Source organism: Cyanistes caeruleus, chromosome 1 (genome assembly GCF_971803275.1).
Source record: "Cyanistes caeruleus chromosome 1, bCyaCae1.hap1.1, whole genome shotgun sequence".
Classification (NCBI taxonomy): Eukaryota; Metazoa; Chordata; class Aves; order Passeriformes; family Paridae; genus Cyanistes; species Cyanistes caeruleus.
This window is the reverse complement of record NC_141701.1, coordinates 144,158,692-144,171,586: the sequence shown is the minus strand read 5'-3', so window position 1 is coordinate 144,171,586 and position 12,895 is coordinate 144,158,692. Positions and strand designations below refer to the sequence as shown.

The window sequence follows — 12,895 nt, the reverse complement described above, 5'->3', positions numbered from 1 at the left end:
CTGACACACAAAGCCAGTCTATCAGCCCAGGAACCTCTTCAGGTTTTCTGTATTACCTTCAACTAAAGCAATATTTTGCCTCCTTCCATCATTAACTTTCATGTCTCTTGTGCAGTTAGGCTTTAATCTTTGGAGCAGAGCTTGTGCTGGCTTTGTGCCTGGTCCACAGGGTGCTTAACCTGAGCTGGGACATCATGGTAAATACCTGGGTAAATACCAGTTTTCAACTGAAAGGAAAATCCAAATGCCTTTGTGTTGTGTTCTCCCACCTTGGTCCTCTCAGAGCCCTGCTCTGGAGATTGGATCCTCTGCCTGCCTTTCACCCCAGCTTTGCTCTGCCTTTTCTAAGCCCCAGTTTCTGACTGCACTCTAACCAGTTGTTTTTTCAGAGGCTTCAAACTGCAGGGCCAGCCCAGCTTGCATTAGTGTCAGAGAAGTATCTCTTGGCAGTTCACAAAAGAAAAAAATGTGAAGTTGAGTATCATTTAATGCAAAATGTGCCAGGGTGCCTATGCTGTACTTCTCTGAGAAGCCTGAGGCTCCAGCTCCAGCTACCTGAAGAAGCTGATAAAAGCTGCTGTCATCCAGTGATTCAATTCATGTGTCTACAGTGGCTCTGGCCCTGCTCTGTGTGGACAACTCACAACACACAGGAACTTTTTCTTTTATTTTGCCTTAGTCTTCACTGGCAATCTCACTTCCCAGACCTCCCAAGTGGACCATAAGACAGGAACTGGGGGAGCAAAGTCCCTCCCACTGTGCTAGGAGATCATGAGATCACATGAATGTACATGTGTCTATGGAATCTGATGAGATGCATCCCAGAGTCCTGAGGGATTTGGGTGATGTAGTTGCCAAGCCACTCTCTGTGATATTTGAAAAGTCATGGCAGTCAGGTGAAGTCCCAGAAAAAGGGAAACATTGTACCCATCTTAAAAAAGAGTAGAAAGGAGGACCTGGGAATTCCCAACCTGTCAGCCTTATCTCTTTGCCTGGGGAGTTCATGGAACAGATCCTCCTAGCAGATGTGCTAAGGCACATGGGAGACAGGGAGGTGATTTGACATAACCAGCACGGCTTTGGCAAGGGCAAGTCCTGCCTGATCAATCTAGTGGCCTTCGATGGTGGGGTGACTCCATCAGTGGGCAAGGGAAGGGCTGCAGATGTCATTTATTTGGACTTCCATAAAGCTTTTGGCATTGTTCCCCAAAACATCCTTTTCTCTAACATGGAGAGATATGCACTTAATGGGTGGACTTTTGGGTGGATGAGGAATTGCCTGGAAGTTTACACCCACAGAGTGGCGGTCAACAGCTCAGTGTCCAAACAGAGATCAGTAACAAGTGGGGCCTGTACTGTTATCTGAAGTCTTCACCCATGACACAGACAGTGAGACTGAATGCACCCTCAGCACGTTTACAGATGGCACCACTTGTTACCTGTTACTTATTACAAGCTGGAGAAGTGGCCCATGGGAACTTTGCAGTGTTGAACAAAGGCAAGTGTAAAGTGCTGCACCTGGGTCAGGGCAACCCCCAGCATCAGTCTGGCTTGGGGGATGAAGGGATTGAGATCAGCTTTGCCCAGACGGACCTGGGGGTGATGGTGGAAGAAAAGCTGGACATGACACAGCAGTGCACACTTGCAGCCCAGCTGGGCTAGAGCTGCATCAAAAGCAGTGTGGCCAGCAGGTGAAAGAATATGATTCTGGCCCTGTACTCTGCTCTCGTGAGACCCTACCTAGAGTGCTGTACCCAGTTCGGGGTTCCCCAGCCTTGGACAGACATGGGCCTGTGGAGTGAGTCCAGAGGAGACCACAAAATTATCAGAGGGCTGGAGCACCTCTTCCACAAAGACAGGCTGAGAGAGCTGGGGCTGTTCAGCCTGGAGAAAAGAAAGCTTCAGGAAGACTTTAGAGCTCCTTTCAGTACCTAAAGGGACGTATAAGATGAGGACAGAGGTTTATCAGGGTCTGCAGTGACAGGACAAGAGGTAATGATTTTAAAAAATAAGGGTAGATTTAGACTCAATAGAAGGAAGAATTTTTTTATGGTAAGTGTGGAGAAACACTGTCACAGGTTGCTCAGAGATGTGGTAGATGCCCCATGCCTGGAAACATTAAAGGTCAGGTTGTACAGGCTTTCAGAGCAACCTGATCTAGATGAAGTTATCCCTGCTTATTGCAGTGGGGATGGGCTTTTAAAGGCTCTTTCCAATTCAGATTGTCCGACAGGTCAGTGATTCTGATGCAGGCTGGTAGTTAGTGTTGCTATTCATTCAAGTTTCATTTGCATTGAAGTGTTAGTCCTGCAAATGCCTAGTGCTCTTCTGAAGTATTCAGTCAGAAAAAATGATGAGAGTTTGCTTTTTATGAAATGATGTGGATTGCTTTTTTAGCTATTCTGTCTGGGAGCAATAAAAATTGAATCAATGTCCAAGGGGTGTCTCTGGTGGTAGATCAGGCTGGTCTGATCCACTGCCAGAAAGAGACAGTACCATGTGGACAGAGTCACCTCCAGCAGCAAAATCCCCTCTCCATTTCTTTCCCACCCTCATTACCTAGTGCAAGGATATCCAGCAGACTCTTACCCCTCTTAACATCATGCATGATGGAATACCTTTTGTCAAAAAAAAATAAAATTACTGTTAGCACAGCACTTCAAGGTCATGTACCTTGCTGTATCCAGTTAATTTCATTTTCATTTGAGTGTGTAAAAAAATTGAGGAACGTGAGCTATACAGCTTTTGAATATTGTTTAAAAATACACCTTTCCTGGGTAGATGGGAGTATGCTAAATGTGTGTATCTTTTAGAAGAAGCCTCAGTTTTATTATTGCTATGATTTCCCACTTTCACCATTTTCTGGAAGGAAGAGGGTTATTTTGTTCAGAGATTATTTTAGCTGGTTCTATCCATTTTTCTTCCCCCCTCCCCAGGAAGCTTTCTTTTAATAACAGTTGTTATTTCTTTGCAACTGCTGGGAAGAGAAGTCCAATAAACCCCTCCTTGGATTCCTTCCAGAAATTAAAAGAAAAAAAATCTCAGCTGTCATTCAGGCCTGCCTTTCCATTAATTCTATTTCAATGTATTCTGTGTGACCGTGTGCCTGCCTTTGCAACAGCAAGGAATCTCAGTGGGACGGAGCAGCTTAATCGATCAGCAATCCTGGTCACCCAGAAAGAGTGTTAATTGGCCTCGGTACTTGAAGCATGTGACACTGCCTGACCTAATCATCAGAACTGGAGTAGTCAATAAATTAGAGGAGAAATGCAGATGGATAAAATAAAGACCCAGCTCTATCCAACACGCCGTGAACGTTGGTCCTGAATAGAGCTATATGGAAAAGCCAAGTCAAGCATTTTCTGGATAAGGCCCAGGGGAGCTAAGAGCAAGAATAATTTCATGTTTTCAGAGTTTCACCTTTTAGTCTTCCATCACGTACACTTGATATGTCTCAGCAATTTGTCTGAAAGCTCCTAACTGAACCTGTGAAAATTATTCATTCTCCCACTCTAATCACCAGCAGTGTAGCTTGCCTCTCTCCTGAGCTCCCTGGGGATGGATTGAGGCTGGCCAAGCCAATGTGACCTGGTCAGGGGTTTGGCAGGGACATGCCCAGGCTCACCTCCCTCTGAGAGAGGAGCAGTGTTCCCACAAAATTTGATGTCTGGGTTAAATACTACAGGTGAGATCTCGGCTCCCTCTGCCACCATGAGAGCAGGTTTGCTTTGCCACAGGGTCCAGCATTTAACTATTGATGAGAAAACTTCAGGCTGCTAATTTAGAGCCATGAAGAAGCTGGTGTGAACACCTCCCACAGAACAGTGAAGGAGAGTGGATTGCCCTCAGAGACAAGGCAACCCGCTGTCTGGGCAGTGTCCTGTCAGCCTTTTAAAAAGTGCTCCCTTCCCTGTGCTGCAGGCAGAGGACTTTGCTTCCTGGAGCCAGCAGGGGTGATTTTCCAAGAGCTGGCTGCAAAGGAAGTAGCATATGCAAGCCCAGCCAGTTCCAGTAAACATGGACAGGACTGAAGCATGTGGAGTCTAGGCCTTCTGGTGGGACAGAAGGGTCCAGAGTCCCAAAGCTGCTCTCTTATGTGGAATGGCTGTGTAGGGATAGGACCCTAAACACCCTTTCTGTGGGACTAGGCAGTGCCAGGATTGGATGTAGAATAACAAAGCTCTTCATCCTGCCTGCTCCAAAAGCAGTGAATACTGTAGTGAAACCCAAACCTTCTCTTAAATGTTTAGCAAAAGAAGGAAATGAATATAAATGCCCAGTAAATGCATCTGCCAGGCAAGGAATTAAAGAGAGAATGGTGTAAGGTGTATCACTGTGCTGGTTTTGTCTGGGATAATTTTCTTCACAGTTCCTACTATGAGGCTGTGTTTTGGATTTGTGCTAAAACCAGTTTTGATAATGTAGAGATGTTTTTGTCATTGCTGAGCGGGGCCAAACACAGAGCCAGGGCCTTTTCTGCTTCTCATACCATCCTGCCAGCAAAGGTGGCTGGGGGTGCACAAGATATTGGAAGGAAATACAGGCAGGACAGCTGACCCCAGCTGGGCTAAAGGCTATCCCACACCATATGGCATCATGCTCAGTGTATAGAGCAGAGGGAAGATGGAGGGAGTGGAGAACATTTGGAGTGATAATGTTTTTCTTCCTGTGTGTGGTGGAGCCCTGCTTCCCTGGGAATGGCTGAACACCTGCCTGCCCAAGGGAAGTAGTAAATTCTTTGATTTGCTTTGCACGTGTGTGGCTTTTGCTTTACCAGTTAAAATGTCTTTATCTCAACCCATGGCTTTTCCAGCTTTTACCCTTCTATCAAATTTTCAGTTTCGTACCAGTTAGAACCACCTTGTGTTGCTGGAATCACTGGAGGGGACTGGGGGGGGAGGTACTGCTGCCAGCCAGGTGTGGGGATGCCAGCAGATCCAGAATAACTCCCATATCCCTGTAGAGCCAATGTGATAGCAGAGGGTTGGATGTCTCCTACACCAAAAATTATAGACGTCCAACCATGAGTAATTGAACATGTGCCTGGTAGGAGTGCTGTGATGCTATTTTATCCAGCACAAATGTCTGGAGGGACATTTATCCATCTGTTGGCTGTCCACATAGCTGTGCTGTTATTTATTCTCTTTTTTTTTTTTTTTTTTTTTTCTGCTGTTTATTTACATCTAGATCTGTGAGAGAGATATATCTCTCTAAAACAGCTCCAGAAATAGTTGCACAGATAAACATCTGTTGCAAGGTATGGTCTAGGGGGAGAAAATACTGTGTTAGCAGAGAAACCAACACAAAATTGCAGTCAAAAGTCAAAGGCACAGTCCTATTGGTTGCAACTGGTCAACAGAATGCATTTTCAAAAATAAACCAAGCTTAGAAAAAAATATCAGAGAGAAAGTTAGCAAGGCACTACAAACTCATTTAGTTGCCCTTCATGTGCCAGAAGATGTTCAGAGACAGCAGAGCTTCTGATGTTAAGTCAAATATGAAAGAAAGGTAAACTAGATTATTGTAACCTGGCAGACATGAAGGAACTTAAGGAATGGGAGCAAAAAAATCTCCAGACCAACCAGGTGAAAAGTGAAAACCTGTTCTGTCCCCTCTGTCCACAGCTTACTTTTTCCCAGAGCCAACAAAAAGAATCTGTACCATATCCCTTACCTGCTGGCCTTTCAGTGGGGGAGACAGTATTTTAAAATAAAAACAATAAAGCTTGCCATTTGTATTTTAATAAGGCAATATTTCTCCTTATCAGATTACCAGGCCTTTCATGATTCACCTCTGAGCCCTTTTCTTGGCTAATGAATTTATGCCCCTCTCTCGGGGAAGAAGAACTTGTCATTCACAAAAGGATGCCATTATCAGCATATCTCTTGCTGAGGTGATGCAGAGAAAGAAATCCCTGTTCATCTTCCTTGGTGCTGGTCTCTTCTTCTTCCTGTGTTTGGTGCTGTAAGAGGGCAGACCACTGTTTAGCTCCAACCCTGTTCTGCTCAAGGATCTCAGAGCCTTTGAGGTCAGGAGACAGCACAGTATGCAGTGGAATACCTCACACTTTGTCCCTTCTCAGACCAGGAGCTGCCTATTCTGTTACTGCACAAAAGCTCCTTCATTGACTCAACTTGGCACAAATTGAATGGAGTACACTCCCCTATCCTTCACCAAAAGGTTGAATAAGAGTGAAATTTTGGCTGAAGCATGGTGAAAAGAAGGCTGGACTATGGGCCAGGAGATGATTCTGCATCTCTGGAATGGAGAAGGTGCTAACCTATATGGCAAAATCCCCCAGATGGCTTCAAACTTTGCTGAAGATAGTTTGCCTTCCATCCCCATCTATTCCTGAGCCACTTCACACCATGCCTAGGCAGCTTCTCTGCTCTGGTTCAAGATCCCAGAGCTGCTGCCTACCACCTTTACTCTCTTTGTGGATAACTGGTGAATTAAATGTGAAGATGGCTGAAGAGCAAACCTGTGTCACAGTACAAGGGGAAGACATAAGTGCTGAAACACCATCTGGTATTGGTTTTATAGTCTCTGGATAAAAAAGAAAAAACAAATGTCTTTTTTTCCCCTAACTTTGAAGTGCCAGCTATTCATAATCCTCACACAAATCTGGCCTATGCAGGGGCAATCCCCACTCTCAGCTCTGTGCTGCAGTCCTGGCACACCAGTGAGGATTTGTGGGAGCTGGGTCCAGCAGCTGCCTGTTGGCAGTGAAACGTTCCCATAAGAGATGCAGAGTCTGTGATCAGAGCCTTGAACATGCTGGGGAGGGGAAACTTTCAGGGGAGACCTAAAGCCCATGGCCAGGTGGGAGTCCTTCCACATTTTATGATGCTTTCCTTCTGCAAGGGAGGCTATTTCTGTAATGTCCTGCCTGCCTAATGCCCAGCCTGTGTTTCCTCTGGGAATAGTATTTTTCTGCTCTTAGCCCACAGATAATTCTGGGCTAAGTAATTTACCACTGTTTCTTTCTCTCTGCTGATTTGGAAGAAAGCTGAAAGGATTATCTGGGACTACTACTTAATTTTTAGCTGTTTGGATTAGAGGAAGCAAATCCTACCTTCTATACCTACATTACTTACTGAAGAGTAGGGGAGCAGATGGTATGGGGAGAGGAAAGTGTGTAATAAGTAAATACTTATTAGAGGATTTAGAAAAATATCTGTTAGTGGTACACAATGCTCTCACCTCTTGTCTCCTGGAAGGTCTAACCTGCCAGTGCATTATCCTGACCCTGGATATGGGCAGAAGTTTATCAAGTTTATCCTTATGTTTCCTTTCCTTCTTGCCCAACCCTCTATATCTCACTGTGCATTAAAGGGGAACTCAGACAAGTAATTAAATTACTTTTCCCTGACTTAAAATACTTAATAATATTAAATGAGGTTTCACGGAAGCCAAATGTAAAAGCTATAATGGCATTTTCAGCCAGCATTAAATTGTTAATTAATTGACATACATTAGAAATAGTGTAACTCATGCAGCTTCAGCCATCTATTCTGAAGAAACATTTAAAACGGGATGGTCTCAGTGACTCACACTGGTAAGATACAGCTACAGGAGTCTGCTTGAGGAGGGGGGACCAGCACTGGTTATGTATGGCAGGGCTGCTTGTGTCTGCCATTTACATAAGTCTTGCTTTTACAGGAATTCACCAGAGAAAATTGAAAAAGCTTTTTCAAGCCAGCATTCTGAAAAAAACAAAAAAAATAATTTTGTGGACATTTATGTGGTTCTGTGCATGTTAGATGTTGTGCTGGTAACCTACAGAAAAGCAAGTTAGATGCAGAAAAAGAAGATCTGTGAAGATCTTCCAGGATAAATACCTACAACACTGACAAAAAAACCACATTCTCTTTTCTTTTACTGAGAAGAACAAAATTATTGGAGACTGGGACTTGCTCATCAGCAAGATGACTGCTCTGGCAGATCACTACAGAGATGTCCATCCGTTCCATTCCTTGGTGAATGTGATGATACAGGAACCTCTGCTATAAGCTCTCTCCTGCAGAGCAAGCACCCACATCTTTCCTGCAAGATTCTATTCTTGTGCCTCACATCCTCCTATCAGAGGGGGACCAGCCTACAAATACATCCATCTCCATTTGGCCACTTGGCCATGGAGGATAAAGGAGGTGGAAGTTGAGCAGGGCAGGAATTTGGCACAACTGAGACTCCAACAAGGGTCTGGTTCAGCAAACAGAGCCATAACAAAATCTTCCAGAACAAAATACATGGATGTCTACGAGCCAGTAGTCCATCAAGAAACGTTTTATTTCACAAGTCATCTCAGCTCATCCTGTTGCTATAGTGTCTTTATTCTCTGAACTGCAGAGAAAAAAATAAAGAAGGTAATTTAACATAAAAAACACAATCAAAATGTTTCTTCAAAAATCTCAGCATTTAGTGCTGTAACTGTAAGGAAAGCCAAATCCTACCTAACTACTTAGGAACACAGTTTGGTTTGGTTGCCTGTCTTGAGGGTCTTTGCAATGGAAATATATGGCATGGGTAGAAAGGTAATTAATTTCAGATGAATCCTAACAGATCCTAGCTTGTTACTTCAGCTTCTATATTAGCATATTTAAATGAAATATAATGAAAATACTGTGTCTTAGAATGAAGAGTAGAACAGATGATAAAGTCAATGGTAAAGACCTTCTCTTTCACAAAGAACACCTCACTGAGTCAGGTCACTTACCAAGCTCCTTCAACCATGCACAGCTAGACACTCCAGATGTTAAATGAATCTCCCTTTTCATAAAGCAAAGTGTATTTCCATTTATGGAAATGTCTAAATAATCAAAAGGTTTTTCTGGAAAAAGTGGAAGTTTGTTTTTCCCCTTCAGCCACTTACCAGAGCTCTGGCTTCCTTTCAGCCTCGGCAGTGCTTTTCTCAGGATCACAAAGCTGTGGGTCCACTTTGGCCTCTGCTCAACAGCTCAGGTGGAGCATCAGGAACACCTCAAGAACTGCTCTTGCTGAGGCTCTCTGTTGTAATATCCACCTTCAGGAACCAACATTTCTAACTTGGACAACTGAAACTTGCTGGAAAACGGAGCAGACTTCCTGTGTGAAGGAAATGGATGCCACATATAGAAACAAAAGTTACTGGAACACTGCTGTACACTAGGTTTTATTTTAAGTGAACTCATGCTTTTGGCCAGTTTTCCCTTTTTTGCCCTCTTGTACTGGAAAGCAACAGTGCCCCTGATCCCACACAATGCTGTCACTGGCTGTGAGGTACACAAAGCCTTTTAGTGCTACCCAGCACAAGGGCTGCTCTCCAGCTGTGCCCTGCTGTGCTCATTGCAGCACCTCATGCCTGGGCTTGGCACACACTCAAGTAATGCTGCTGAAGTCACAGCCCTGCCTTGAATCCAGCTCTGACAACAAAATGAGGGTTTTCAGAAGCTGCTGCCTCTTTTGGAGTGGTGAGTTATCTGGGAAGCTGCTGTCCTCTCAAATTCCCTCCCATACCTTCAGTTTTGGTAGAAGATAAGAGTCCAACTACTGGACATGGGATGTGGGATTCAGATTCCTGTACGTAGGCATCCAACATCATTTGAGGCACTTAGGAGATTTAAGCCACCAGCACAGGGCTGGCAAACAAACCACAAACCTCAGACTCCACTGTTTGGCTGGAGTGCTGCAGGCTGGGCAGTGGACCCACAGCATCTGCAGTGACATCAACCACTCACCAGCAAGCACCAAATCCTGCCCAGAGGGTGGGATTCAGCTCATGGATTATGAATTTATCTATAAATCCTTCCATGTGTGCTACTTTCCTGAGTGTGCTCCACAATGACAACCTTGGTGGTGGAACCTAGAGAGGGATTTGTCTGCACACGGCTTCCAATCAGCATCAAGGGAAATTTCAACAAGATCTTCAAAAGGTATTTTTGACAAAGAAGACCCAGAGGAGTCTGCATCTCTGGAGATACTCAAAATGTGCCTGGGAATGACTCTGAGCTATGTGCTCCAAGTGCTGAGTGGGGGTCACACTAGTTGAGCTCCACAGCTCCGTTTTTAACCCATGCCATAGCTCTCCACTGACTCCGAAAGGATACCAAAGCTATTTTATTGTGTCCTACTCTATAAACTACATCCACACCCCTGTGTCTAGATCCTGCATAACTGATGGTGTAAAGAGGGAGAAGCAACAAGGGTTTTTCAGGGGAAAGTTGTGTTGCAAATGCTCCTAAGAGACTTTGAAGGAATCACTGCGTTTGATGATGTATGTGATTATTTTGCATTTGCCTTTCCTGAAAACATTTGGCAAAAGCTGTCTCATGAAAGGTTCTTACAGAAACTGTGGCCATTGCATTAGGGGGAAGTTTTTTGCTAGTTAATGAAAGATTGAAAGTTAAGAAGAAAGGGACAATTTTTGTAGTGCTGGTGATTCCCTACTTTAAACAATAGGAAAAAGGAGGAGGTGATACTGAGGTGGCAGAGTGTGAATGACACAGTATTACCTACCCTTATAAAAACAAAAGTAGCTGTGAAGTGTCATGGAGCGACCTTTTTTGCTACTGCAGGACTGTAAGGATGGCAGATGACACCACTGGTGATAAAGTAATTCATATGAAACACACCTTAACAATAAAGATATAAAGATGACCTGAAGAAAAGCATTTGGTATTGCTGCAAGTAAATGTCTGTGAGCAGAACCTCAGTGGTCAGCAGTGGAGAAGGGCAACAAAATGTTAGACATTCCAAAGAAGAGAAAAATATTTAAAATATCTGAAAACATCACTGTGACACTGGACCACAGCCTGGGCCCTGTGTACCTTGGAATGTAATACAAACAGAATTGGACAAGTTAAGGAGAAGGGGAGCAAAGGTGATCAAAGGCACAGGACAGCTTCTGTAAGAGGGGACATGAGTCATCCTTGTGCAACAGGAGAAACTAAGAAGGAATAGGAAAAGGATGCCTATAAATTCAAGGTTTATAAAATCAGAAATCACTTCCCTTTTTTTCACAAGTGATCCAATGAACCCAGTTTTGAGGGAACAGGCTTACAATATAGAAAGGAAATTCTTTTGTACTTAGCACATAGTAAAATTTTGATGTTCCCTTTTTAAGGGTATGGGGTGAATAAGATGAATCACCTCATGGTGAAGTGGAAGCCAAACCAGGTAATTCCCACTCTAAAAATGCTCTGTTTTCCTTTATTGACCACAAAGGAAGCTTATGATGAACCATCACAAGCGGTGGTTTGTAGAAGTCCATGAAAAGCTGCTGAGAAGCTGGTTAAGCTGAATCCCACCTGTACTATATGCTGTAAATGATGGGAGCAACACAGTCCTCTATCTTTGAGTAGTGTGACCAAAGCCACTGCAGGAAAAATCTGGGGCAGGGCAGGACATCAGCCAAATAGCCCAAACCTTACTAAGTCTTAATTCCACATTGAATCTATCATCTGTATTGCTGATTTACCTGCATGTGGGGGTTTTAAATGGTGCACTCTCAAGGGGAGAAATTAATTTTTGACCTAAGAAAAACTTCCCCAAGGACTCAGTTGTTTCAAGCACACTGTGCTTTAAAGTTCCTATGTGTAGGCCAAGACTAAACCCAGCCTACTTGCTACCCCTCCCTGTGGGTGTGCAGTTCTTTGCTCAGCATCCAAAACAGGAATACCAGTCCCATCAGCACTTGTTTTACAGCTTTGTGCACCTGTGCAGTGTGAGGCCAGAGCAGCACTGCCTGTGTGAATGAATGAATGAATGAATGAATGAATGAATGAATGAATGATGCACAACTGATGGCTCTGGGTCCACCTAGAAGATCCACAATGCTCCAGTACTTATACAGTTAAACACATTTCTCCTTTTGTTCTCCATCTGATTTTACCAGAGTTTTCAGAAAGCTGTCTTGGAGATGAAAGACCTCCTAAATTACACCAACAGGAAAATAGCTGTAATGGTGCATATATTTTGCTTCCAAGATGAAAGTCACCTTCTTACACTGAGAAAGGCAGAGATACTAAAACATGCAACTACATAAACAAGGTTAAAGAATGTAAAATTTGATTCTTCTGATGGGAAGGAAGCGAGCTGGACCAGGATCACTTTACATTTCTGTTTACATTTTTCTAGTGATTTCCAGGTAAGTGGCATACATATTTTAAGTCTTCTTCAAAACACTAGTAAAATTTTAACACATTGCACAGGGCCATGAAAACTGCTACGCCAGGACTACCTAAACCCAGACTGCTCTGACAGCTAACAGGAGGTATTTCATGGGAAGATATAAACCCTTATAAAATGGACAGTGCTTATGGGAAAATGACCTACTATGCCCCAGGTAAAAGACCCTTTATTGAATGCCGTGTTTGTGTGGTAATCTTATACTTTATTCCTCTTATTTAATATAAGTGAGAAGTTTGCATTACCTGTTCAAATGCTTCTATGAACTTCTACTGTTTTAAATCCTTGGCCATTTTGGTAATGGTCTAATCCACCAGCCTTTCCTTCCCAAAAACATTTTCCTGCCTTTAATTTTCCTGAAAGCAGGTAGTATTTAATCTGTTAACTTGTACACTCTATGACACGGGCTCTAGGTGATTTTTTTCCACTTCCTGGCAGTACAAGGAAGGTCCCTGTAATTTAGGGATTCTTTTGCCTGCTTCACTTTTGGCCTGAACATAGGAACCCACCTCAATCAAAATCCTGTAAGGTGCAGTATTACAGGCCACACACCTGAGCCAGAGCTGGCTGAAATCTCTTTTCAGAGCAGATGAAATGTGCATATCCAAGCCATCAGCAGGGCACTTGTGCTGCTCCCTGAGCCTCCTGTTCCCACCTCGGATTGTCAGACCCCATCCCCCCAGCAAGACCCACCCCCCCAAAATAAAAGCAAAGCACCAGCTGTTAATGC

At 43.8% G+C, this 12,895-nt stretch overlaps 1 long non-coding RNA gene across 2 annotated transcripts in view; it reads left to right on the top strand.

Annotated features, from left to right (window-relative positions):
* Nucleotides 1–10,646, top strand: part of LOC111925461 (uncharacterized) — a 47,604-nt gene extending 36,958 nt beyond the window's left edge. For both annotated transcript variants that reach the window (XR_015279668.1, XR_015279669.1), the window contains one exon: nt 8,895–10,646. This is a non-coding gene — a long non-coding RNA (uncharacterized LOC111925461). The remainder of the gene's footprint in view (nt 1–8,894) is intronic.
* Nucleotides 10,647–12,895: the final 2,249 nt, after the last annotated feature.